At 40.7% G+C, this 12,449-nt stretch overlaps 1 protein-coding gene across 4 annotated transcripts in view; it reads right to left on the reverse strand.

The window, feature by feature from the left end:
- LOC143514065 (xylosyl- and glucuronyltransferase LARGE1) overlaps window positions 1-5,987 on the reverse strand; it is a 61,116-nt gene extending 55,129 nt beyond the window's left edge. Inside the window, exon 1 of one of the 4 annotated variants that reach the window (XM_077004840.1) lies at window positions 5,882-5,987. The gene's annotated coding sequence lies outside the window, so the exon portion shown is untranslated. Of the gene's footprint in view, window positions 1-5,284; window positions 5,306-5,356 lie in introns of those variants that run through there. The other 3 variants (XM_077004841.1, XM_077004839.1, XM_077004838.1) reach the window with 3 other exon arrangements.
- Between the last annotated feature and the right edge of the window lie 6,462 nt (window positions 5,988-12,449).

A 12,449-nucleotide genomic window follows, 5' to 3' on the forward strand; every position in this document is an offset into this window, starting at 1 on the left:
AGGTCTTGCTGTGCTTCAACAAGATATACATTGAACTATATACACTGTAACTTGTCTCTTGGTTCTTCTATACCCTGATCTATCCTCTCCTTGGTCTTTCTTTTGTCGTTTTCTTTTTTCCTGTACTCCATCTCTGAAATGAGAAGCTCTGAAATGAGAATAGATTGTTTAGGCTTGTTATAACTTAATTTTACCGTCACCTGTCTGTGAATCCTGAGGATTAAGCCTGGTTTATACTTGACGCGGCGCGAGGGTTCGCGTGGCGAAAATGACGCAATCGCGGTGGCTGTCGATTCGCGAGGTCGCGCACCTCTCGAATTTTGTAACTTCGCGCGCGCCGCATCTCAGCCAGTGACCGTACATATAATGGCCCGACCGTAAATGTTCCTTCCCCTGTTTTTGAGGGGTGTTTCTTTATACTACCATATATCGATACGGAGAACATTCGGCAAGTATGAACGCCTCCGCCGTTCGCGGAGGTTCGCGCTACGGTCACTTGTGAAAGTATAACCAGGCTTAAAGCAGAAGGTTATCGTAGCTCTGTAGAGAGAGGAAGAGTGAGCACGCCGAGTGCAGCGTCCAGTACGGAAGTTGGTCTGTCCAACTATCTGTCCGTCTCACAATACAAACCAAGCTATTTTTTTGATGAACGTTTTCGCTGTAATTGTGTGCTGGAGTTTCCCGCATTATTAAGGCTAAAATTGCGGGAATCGAAGAAATAGTGCGCAATTCCCGCAATGAAATTCAGGCCCTGTATTTATTTATTTATTTTAGCGTTTATTTGTGAACTATGGCATTCACATGTACCATTAAAATGCTGGTCATGGCTAAATGGTTCAGTATCATAGCTGATAAACACACACACGCACCCCCTTATCGGCAATTAATTACACAAGAATATATCCTTCCCCCCATATAACAGTCACTGGGGGACAATGGAGGCTTCTACAATATGTATGCGTTTTCATGGAGCTAGCAGTGGTGATAAGAAAGAGCTCACCCTGCCTATTACCATTACAAAGACAAGCCGAGGAACCAGAAGCGCAGGCCCAGAAGTGAAGACAGTGCCCTCAGAGGCCCGTGTGATGGCCCTCTCCTCTCTGGCCACAACTTAGCAGGAACCAATCACACTAACACACGCAATTGCCAAAATATTCTGCAGGTGGAAAACGATACCCTGTTCAACTGGAGATGTGCCGAGTTAGGGTTGCAACACTGAGATCGAGAGGAAGAGGAAAGGAAGAGTTTTTTTTTAACTCAAATCCATTACCTTTTTATATTACATGCTGTTTGGAACAGGGAAGGTCATCCTAAATTGCATGTAAAACGGCCATATTTACATCTCCTTAAAATCACTTTAGTTTTAGAAATCAGCAAAAAGTAGACCCTTTCGTCTGATTTGTAAATTTGATCATTTGTACAAATTACAAACATTGTCTGTTAAGCTACACTGGCAAATCTGTATATCATTATGTAAAGCAACAGTTTGTCAAAAAATCCAATTTCCACAAATTTCCACCTATTCAAAAACTAAAAGAAGAGATCAAAAAGACAGCTCCTTAGTTTTGCACTGCAGACATGAGTCTAATCTAGCTGGCACGTATTAGAAGCTACTTCACCCCAAATCTTTCCCATAAACACATGCCTACATCTTCATATAATTCACATACATAAGTGTGCAGACTTGACAATGTGATTTAGGATACCGTATGAATGACATTAATAAAATTACTCCATATCGCTGAACACTGTTACACTAAGGGACATCTATTCTATTTCGAGAGCTGGATAGACAGAAGTGGAGGGGACAGGGCTGCAGTCTTCTCAGATCTGACCTCAGGTCTCCCTACCGGATATCCCAGGTAGGGAAAGTGGTTAGAAAATCAGAATTGCAGGCACTTTTTAATTAGTTTGTTTCTTTGTTTTCTTTCAATGTTGACTGAATTGCTTTGCAAATCTGTAAACATTTGGGCATGAATTTATCATTAATGCTTTTCACTGACAATACACTTCCATTATTTGTTAGCTAATAAATAATAATAACAAAAAAAACAAACAACAGACAAATTCTGTACAACAGACATGCACTGAAAGAACTTTACTGCCTTTATTATAAGAAGTAAAAGTAAAAACATCAAATAATCCACTGAATAAATATAAAAGAAAATACATCTAATCATCCACGGACTAAATACAAAGATATACACATCAAATTATCCACTGACTAAATACAAACACATCAAATCATCCACTGACTAAATACAAAAGTAAATATATCAATCATCCACTGTTTCTTGGTGAGTCTCCAACCTAAATCAACACCATGATTTCTCGCTTTAGGTTTGATCTATATTTAGATGTTTTCTTATGTCTTATCTCTGAAAATGTCTTATTTTCGGTGAAGAGCAGTTGTGGTTCTAGCTTGAATGCTATTTTTACTGATATTTGGAAAGACATGTAAACATGTAATCAATTTATTACATTATTACCCTATTGTAATAAAGTTACACACAACTACAACTAAGTTTCACAAATCCTATACCGTATAATTATGCAATTGGACAACGTTAGAAGTGTGTTATTTGAGTTTCTTCCATTCTCTAGTGGGGAGACCTGAAGTCAGGCAACATCTCCCCCACCTCACCCCCTTCATATTTGTCAGTCTATCCAGCTCACAAAATAGAGTCGAGGTGTGACTCTCGTACCAAACTCAGTAAAAGGAATTACCTATAATCAAAATCAGAAAATACAGTAAGAAATGGGGAGACAATGCAGCATGGTATGCAATGGCGGTACTTCACAGCAAATGACAGAAAATAGTATAAATGTGCAGAAGGTAATGGCTACATTACATGTAACATGTTAAATACAAACAGCTATAGACAATAATGAATGACGAACAATGATGGACAGGTTGTGAATAAAGGGAGGATTAAAACGCGAACCAAGGCACATGGAGCAACTGATAGGAAACTGAACAGATAGGAGAGAAGGTTCTGGATAATGTGATGAAGGGGACACACTCTGACACGGTTAGCCGACCCACACAGTGACATGATGATATCATTCCAATGTCACCATCCTTTGTGTGAGGCACCACATGTCAACCTGGCCGGCTGTCCATGTCACCCATATCTAAATCTGCCATGGACGGAAATGTGTTCAGTTTTTTAGCTACATTTTAACAGACCTTCTTGTTTCAGTGCCAGATAGTTTAGGCCTAATGCTGACTTCATGCTGAGATGTAAGTATGTAGAGCACAAGTAACAAATCAGTATTATTAAAGCTGTTTGCTTTTGTTCCAGACGCCCTGCAGGAATTGGATCTTGCCTTACACTTTAAATGTTAAGATGCTGATTTTTTTTCCTTATACTACTATAAAGCTTTTAGCATTAAGTGTTTTTCTCGGGTTTCATCACAGCCAAAAATATAGACAAAGTTCACAACGTTCATTTTTTATGTCCGGTAACATTGCAATTCTACAATGTTTACTATTGGAATTTATTTGCACGTTGGTTGATTTAAACAAAAAGCAGTAATACACACAAATGGGAGCCTCCATCACAGTTGTAGTTTTTATTCTGACTATCATTTACTAGTTCACGAGTTATAACTGAATTTGCTCGCACTACTGCACATAATAATGTTTTACATTTGCATGCAGTGATTTTCACTCAAAAATGTAAATGAAATACTTGCCCTGTACCTGACTGGTATATTGATCCACTACATATTAATATTGTCTCTGATTTGCTACATAGGTCACATGTTCACTTTACTTCCCTACAATCTCCTGTTACTCACTTCTGCTCTGGTGAAATGTTTCTTTATTAAGTCGCATTTCATTTCTAAAGGAACATGTTTCACAAATAAAAGACACAAAAATACATCTCCACATTGTCAAGAAAAATCATTCTGAATTTATGAATCATCATAGAACACGAAAGAGACTGAATTGCATTTTATCACACCCTCCACCACAAAAAAAACTTATATATAAATTACAAAATACCACCTCATTGATACTGTATTGCCATGGCAACGAAATCACAGACCACGCCAAGGGTATCACTGTAAAGTGTCACAGTTCTCCAAAATGAAACAGCAAAGTAAGTGAAAAACTAACATCACCTGGTGTCCTCTGGGCTAGCCTGCCTTCTTTCAGAAAACACAATGCAGCCAATAAGCTCCCTCAACTTGTTGCAAATATTTGCTCTTTCATTCTAGAAGACATCCAATGTCTCTTGTGAAGAAGGCAACTCAACATTGGCACTGAGAGAGGCACTAACATTGACCCTTTTCCAATTAAGTGATTTTGCCCTGTATTTCCCAAACAGCTTAGTGATGAAATGGAATAGTGATTAAAGACTTCAGACACACAGACTGTTAGAATCCACTGGTACCCTTTAGGGGCAGTTGTGAAAAAACAAACCTTAAGTTTTTGAAGGGCTAAGTACAGTAAGTAAACACCTCTATTTAGAGCTGAATTAGAAGAATTAACCAATCCCAAAGCTGCAACAGAGCACACAATTAAGCAGGCCATGGCCATGCCTAATTGACCAATGCTCTCTTTCTCCTCTCCTACACATGACTAAAGTACAAATAAGAACATCCTTTTAATACTGTATGTGCAGTCTTCACTGCAACCTCCGTAACATTCCGAATGTTTCAGCAGTATACAGAATAACCTAAATTATTTTTTTGACCTAAAGTCAAAGGAGGGAAAAACTAAGAAATGTAGACTTCTGTGTTTTTAAAAATCCTTTCCACAAACATGAAGTCCACTGGAAATCGTTTGCTGCCATCGAACTGTTCGCCTGCTTATGGGGCCGTGTTGAAGCGTCTCAGGGGTCAGGGATCAGTCAATGTTCACAGTGAACTATCATAAGTCCCAATTCACACCTAAATCAACTTACAGTCAAAATATCCCGTACTGACTGCCGTATCGTGCTTGCAAACTGATAAAAAATCAATCAGTTTACAGGGAAATCGATAAATCGTTGTACTTGTACACCGATGCACACGTGCAGAATTCTGCAGGTACCTGCTCTGTAACCTGGCTGGTGTTTGTTATGGACAGATAGGGGAATGAATAAGATTATTAGACATTATCTACTTGAGTCCAGACGTTTTCACATTCAAATAACAATAAACTGCATAATAAAACACGTCTCGAATAAACACGTTGCTCGTGTAACTAGAGCAGGCTCCACACGCTTAAGTTAAACAGCCTAAAAATAGTAGAGAGAAGAGAGTTTATTAGCCGCTAGCTAGCTCGTTTTACCTGAGGTAACGGTGGGGTTTGCCCGGCTAACCCAGCTGTCTGAGCGAGCTAGCCGAGCAAACCGGCACTCACCAAGCACAGAAACTGAAGAGAGGACAGGTGACAGCCTCTTGGACCTCAGACCCGGACCGCAACGACCGAAACGTCTCCGACCAGAAGCGAAAACATCCGTGTAGTGCGTGTTGTGCGACGGCTGCGCGGCTCGCCACACACGGCGCGGTACGCCGACACTCTTTAGGTAACCAGCGAGCTACCGCGGCTGCTGTAGAGCACCAAAAACCGCCCGTAATAACGTTTTCCGACGATAATAACGCTCCTCGCCGATAAGAGGGGAGTTAAAACACAGGGACGACCTCTAAGTTTTGTGGCTGAGCCTTTAAAACTGTCGGACGCCATCATATTGTGTTCATATTGTAGTCACTAACAGCTCCTGCTCGGCTCTGCAAAGAAGGCGCTGTTGCGTTTTCTCCGAGTTTGATACACAGTAACGTTACAGTCCCGCTCCGCAACGTCTACGGATCACCCCGCATCCTGTACACGGATTCGTGCCTTGTCGTTATATAAAATCAAGGATTCCCCCCCCTGTCGAACAGTTACTTCGGATGCAGTGATTTCACGTCGTACTTCCAAGGCGGCCCCCACAAATTCTTCCAAGCCTCCTCTGGTCCTGACAACCGCCAGGCCCTCCAATCGCCTATCCGCCCCCGCCGAACCTCCCTCCCTCCTCCCCATGCAAAGCTGTTTTCTCCAAGACCCGGGAGGACTCGGATCGGGCTCCGCCTGGAAAGCGTTTCCGTCGATTGTGGATCGATTTCTCGTTTGGAGGCGAAGCGTGGGATGGAAAGCAAAGCTTAATTTACCTGCACGGAAATGAAAATGTTTCAAGTTCACTCTGAGTGTGCCAGCAACACCAAGCTCATGAGTTGGAATCGCACGAAACACATACTGTCATATGGAAAAATATGTACATTTTTTTCCTGAATAACAGTATCTAAAATTTTGGACTCTGATAATCTGCAGATAAGCTGAGATAAAACAATTTAATTACAGCACTAGACACCTGTGTAGTACAGACTTGAATGTAAAATGTCTCTCAATTTAGGGAAGTCTGAAAGCTCTTTGGAGGAGCTGACTTAGTATTTGATAGTGCACCAAGTCTAGGTAATACTGTTTCCTGTAAATCAAAGCTAGTTTCCTGCTGGCCTTTTCTCATAAAGGGATTTCTGTGAAAATCTATTTTGTATTAATGGTACTGTACTGAAGATGGAAGTGTCCGAAGACATTACAGCTTCAAATGGAAATCCAAGCCAAATATTCAAGCTCGTGTGCCTTGCCCAAGTCTCCACCGCTCACGCCATTGCTGCCTGACCACTTAGCATGTCATCTTCTCATCGAACGTCTCCACTGCAGACCGCTGTGCTCTTGGCATCTTCATGCTGAGGGTGGGTTCTGTCCTCTCTAACTTGGTTGTGGCCACTCAGGGGCCGCCTGGTGCGGTGAGCTGCATATACCACCTCTGCTCCTCGGACAGCAGTGCTTGGTACTCAGGAAGATCTCTAGCACTGGCACTTCCTGTACAGCCTTGTTGAATGTACGCCTGCCAAACCGTCGTGCTCAATTCTGCCATCAGCACCCTTATCCGCCTGCCCTCGAGTACCCACCTCTCCCAAAGCAGCCGTCTGACCATAACTCTGCCGGCACCTAGCCAACACCTCGCTGGAGGGCGGTGATCGGTGTGTCGGGTCGCTCCAGCAGTAGATCAACTAACAGCTGCTGCGGTTTCCCCTCCAGCACGGAAGACAGCCGTATCGTCTGTGCCGTCCAGTCACAGCGTCTGGTGACCATTTGCAGCTGTGCAAAATATCGCTGCCAGGCATCTTCGCAGAGGACTCCTGCAGAGGGGACAGGTGGAGCACTCAGGACCCCCTTTCACGCTTCCTCCAGGCTATTTCGCTGCCTTCCTTCGAGTTCATAGATGCATCACTGGATCACTTCAAGCCTGCCGGTGACATCTCACTTCTGACACCATTATAGTAGAAGGAACAGTCAGAAGACATTATGACTCCACTGAATGCTTTATTAGTGACCGCAGAACAAATGTAGCCACAAAGGTGTAACAAGGAAGAAGAAATGCTCAGTAGGGGGAATGGTGCGAAGGTGGCTAAATGGCGTGCACCACACAACGACAGCGCACCCATTTCTCCACAGTACACTAAAGACACAAGAAAGAGACACAACTAGAAAAAAGACACAACCGGACTAAACATGTACAGACAAACAAACCATTTATATATTTATACATGCATTATTTTATATGTATATGTGTGTGTGTGTGTGTGCGCGCGCACGCGTGTGTGTGTGTAACCACATACAGTAAATGTTACATTTACTTTGTTAAGTCTGCGAGGCACACAGCATCATAGCATCATGAGAGTCTTTGCCGCCCTCCTTTCTGCACAGCTAACTAACCCACACCACATTGTTTATTGTTGATAAAAGCTATCATAATTTATTAAAGGCTATTTGGACTAGCTATACAATACACATGGTGTTCACAGATTGGTGGGGAGATTGGTGTTATATATTGCCCATGTGTTGAAAATTTTAATTGTTGGTGTTGTTGACATTTTTTTTGCATTTTTTGCTGATGAACATGTTGTCATTGGAAATTGGGTAATAAATTGATGGCCTGGCTTATGAAGCCTTTGTCAGAATGAATTTACTCACGCTGAAATTCATCAAGGGAGCCTGTTACCTAATGATATATATTAGTATGGATAATTTCGTTAAGTTCGATTGGAGGGAAGCACAAAGGGGCCACAGAACAACTGAACAGGGAATGTTTATTTTCACACTGTTTTTGAACACAGGGCTGTTCTACTATTGTTGTTATGAACAGATTCACTTTAACAAAGCTTTGGAAAGGGTTTTGAAAAGGAATCATAAAGTCAGGATTGTGGTTGTCACATTTCTTGAAGTCTCCGACAGGGATCTATGAAACAGAGTCAGTTTAATAACAGAGACCATGGTAAATGCACATACTGAACATTTTACTGTGTATATTATTTTTCTGTCATTGAAGAGATTTTCTTGCCAGCAGCCAGTCATGATTGGATCTTCAAAGGCCTAACTGGAAACAGGATCTTACAATCTTTTTCAGATCCTGGCTCCCATCCTAATGTCATCAACCCCACGCTTACAGAGAGCTACAATGGTTATAAACAGGTAATAACCATCAGCTGCGTATTTATCTAATGGGGCACACTGATTGGTTGGATCACTCACAATGCTCAGCTCATTAAAATTCCTTAGTGGCAGCATCCTCAGTGCCATGAGGTCCAGCAGCGGTGTGTTACATCTTGTCAGTCACTGAGCTTTAACAGAGAAGAGCAGCTCAGGGACTCTGTACAGTCACCCGGGCCCCAAGCTGTGGGAAATGGCACAGCAGCAAGAGAGCAACCAAGCTGAAAACCCAGGGTGACAGGGGCGGGTGGGAGGGGTGGGGGGATGTGATTGGAGGAGGTGGCAGCATGGTAATATGGTTCAAATGGAAATTCAAAAGCTCATTATTCAGTAGTTAACAAAACTTTCAGACTTGACTTGTTATCATCTTAAATGACTCGTGTTTTTGTGACCTAATTTGTTTCCCCAAGGGACACATCACATGATGAGTGTATTCTGCCAAAACATCCGAATGTGCTGTGCAGATTACTAACAAAGTTAAGAGGCATGAATACAAAAGGCTGGTGGATATGACATTTACGGTATCCACACAGTTTTCTGTGTCTGCAAGGTCTGCCTATAAGCCTAATGAATGCATTTTAAATGCATTTAAGTGCATTTAAAGACATAATTAAATCTGCATTTAAAGAACTGCATTTTATATTTCCATCCCATCATCTTCTGCATAATATCGTCTAAGGTCATTACTAATGAACCTTTCTATAAAACATATGAGATATTAGGTAACCAAGCAAAGGTTCAGTGGAAATATCGATGAAGACACAATAAAAATGCAATAACACATACATTATAAAATAACCTTTTACTATTCATGTGCATTCAGCTGAACTTAAACACTGTTGGTGTTAATTCTACACTAAGGGTTTTGCATTACAACACTGGCTATGAATCGCTGCGGCAATCTACAGTGGTGTTAGTTCAGTGCTCTAAGAATTCACATTTCTGCTTATTTTGTTAGCTGCAAAGTTAGAATGCTCCTGTAGTAATAAGTGGTGCTGAAATCTCTCCTCCGTCATAAATCCACCGCACTCTACCTCATGAAGAAACGCATACAAGCACACTCATCATTCATGTCTTGTGCCTTTTGTTGCCAACATCCAGAAAACTGTAACATCTGTCCAAAGGAATCTGATGGACTCTTTGTTTTAGAGCGGTGTGAAATATAAAGCAACCCCAAGTGTAAAGGTAACAGTCTTCAGAGGTGTCCAATATGAGAGTCCCCTTTGGGAGCACCCAGAAATGGCTCCTCTTCAGTGCCAGTGTCTCAGTGGGGTTCCTCTGGAGAGGGACACAACAGGAGCTATTGTGCTCAGTTCATGCAGAGAACGCATCCTGCCAAAGTATGTATGCCTTCAGAATTTCCCATGGCCTTTTTTCCTTGCTTTTTTATCTCCATCAAAATAAATATGATTACTCTGTGTGTTGTCCATGTTATTGATCTGTCATGTGTTTTCTTATATATCACTTACAGCCTCACACATCCTAGAAATATGTGTGAATTTTGCTTCTTCTGTTGAGGGAATGCATATGCCTAAGACCATCCATCAGCTGACTGTAAAGCAGTAATTAACAGTAATAACACAATAATAAACAGTAATACATTTTTCTGAATGCAAGCACACAGAGCTTTTTGGTTATATTCACCTCCAAGACACATTAGAAATAACAACATGCTGATTTAAGTTCTAAGATTTTACGATGAGCACAACAAAAAAATTGTTACTCCCGACATGATGTGACCCATCAGTTGTCTACACTTGTAGACAAGCAAGGTCTATTCTTTTTAAATTATGTATATACAGTAAGAGTGGCAGTGCAGGTGTTATTACCTGTCCTGTAGAGATATGCTCAAACACTATTTCAGTCACTAAAAGTCACCTTGTATTTAAAGACAGTTAAGTGCAGTCCAGGTTCAATTATTTAATATATATTTGACACTTAAATACATAAACATGAATAAGATGTGTTCTACAAATCATGTTGTTTTCCACTAGCTAAGAAAACATTGACATATTACACAATATATTCCCTGCTGCTAATCTTGAAAAAAGCTTTATTTTGTTAATGAAATCTTTCTTAGGACAAGGCCTATTTTATCCCACAATGCACGTGGTACCCTGTGATTTCATTGTAGTCCAGGATTCATTTTAAGCCCACCATTTTCACATTTAATACCAAAACAGGCCAGTCCACTGAGACATGGTACAGAACATTAAATCTGCTTACATGCCTTTACAAATACAAAATACAGTTCAAATGCTGAAAAATGTTGGTAAAGTTCATAATGCTGTTTAATCGAATACCTTAGCCATAGCGTGTAGCACATCAATCAGTGCCTCTATCTGTGTGTTCAGACAGATATTAGAGCTCACACACTTTACTGTGACAGCCATATGACTTTGCCGTTTTGTGTGCTTTTCAGTACTTAGAATGTTGATCCAAAATGAGGAATAATATGCACTTTTACTTAAAGTGAAAGTGTTTACTTAAACACTCCTTTGTGTTTCTAAGGTTGAACAGACAGACTAAATACCCAACTCCCTGCTCACATCTCCAATGCCTGCTGCTGAAACTATGATAAGAGCATTCATTTAGATAGGAGGACATCTGGGAGGCTAGATTATCATAAGCAGCAGAGGCAGCAGAATATATTGGCTTTTATTACAGCATGTATAGTTGACGTAGTCGCTCTCTGTTTGACCAGCCAATGATGAGGCATCACCGAACCTGAATGAGGTTACCACCAACTGTGTGGACTTAAAATGCATCATTACAGGCAAATAACTGAAGAAAGAAAGAAAGAAAGAAAGAAAGAAAGAAAGATTATTTATGTGTATAAATACTTAACATATTTTCAGACATATTACCACAAGGTTTGCCTAAGTCCTTTCTATGAGCATGATACCAGGGTAATTTGAAAGCCATCAAAGAGATTATTATAATAGATACCACAGATGCCTCACCATCTGTTTTTATGTAGCCATATCATCATCATAAACAACCTGCAAGCATTTTACCTCAATACCTTTGCATGAGCTTCTTGTAATGGGTTTCATTTTAATCACACTATCGACATTGTACAAAGGGCAACTTTTGTATTAGGTAACCTGACTTATTTCAAGGCCAATGAGGGCAAAATCATTCACGTTAACTGCTTTGCTTCGGCCAACCAATTGTGTGAGGTAACAATGCATTATTAATTCACCAATTTAACAGCCCATCTGCTTCTGTAACAGGTCTCATTGTCACTTACCTAAACATGAGAAGCGGCCAAAATTCACAATGCTACCATGAATGACATCATTTATATCATGTCAGAGTCTTAACGTAAAACAATGGGGCACAAAATACTGCCCATATAAATGTGTATCTTCTCTGCCCCAGCTATCGTCCCTCTGCCGCACTCGCCAAAGCCTGATACATCAGCACTCCTGTGTTTGGAATTGAAATGGAGTTTCCTAAGTGAAAAAGCAAGGATAGGAGACGGAAATCCTGAGTTAATTACAAAGCCAAGATGGCCATTACACTCTTACTATTACTTCCGAGCTGCTTGATAATCCCTGGAATAGGTTTTCCATATAAAGATTAAGTCAATCGCTTGTTTAGACTCAGTTTTGTTTGGCTAAGGATTAGATAAATTCAGAGGAGTTACCTCATATGATACTATTACTTACTGTAAACAAAATTCTACTTGAAAAATTCTTCATTATCTGACAGGAATGGATCATGACTCTTATACAGATGCATGGCTTAATTTTCTCAATCTCGGCCACAGCTTTAGTGCTAGTTTCTAAGCATCGTTATATTATAGTAAATCAATTCAGTATCTTTATAGCCACTTCAATAAATGCACACTGTTCCTGAACTGCAATTCATTTGCTTTTATATGGTCTGTGCTGTACAGTGAAGGGAGTGCAGCTTA

This window comes from Brachyhypopomus gauderio, chromosome 5 (genome assembly GCF_052324685.1).
Source record: "Brachyhypopomus gauderio isolate BG-103 chromosome 5, BGAUD_0.2, whole genome shotgun sequence".
Taxonomy (NCBI): Eukaryota; Metazoa; Chordata; class Actinopteri; order Gymnotiformes; family Hypopomidae; genus Brachyhypopomus; species Brachyhypopomus gauderio.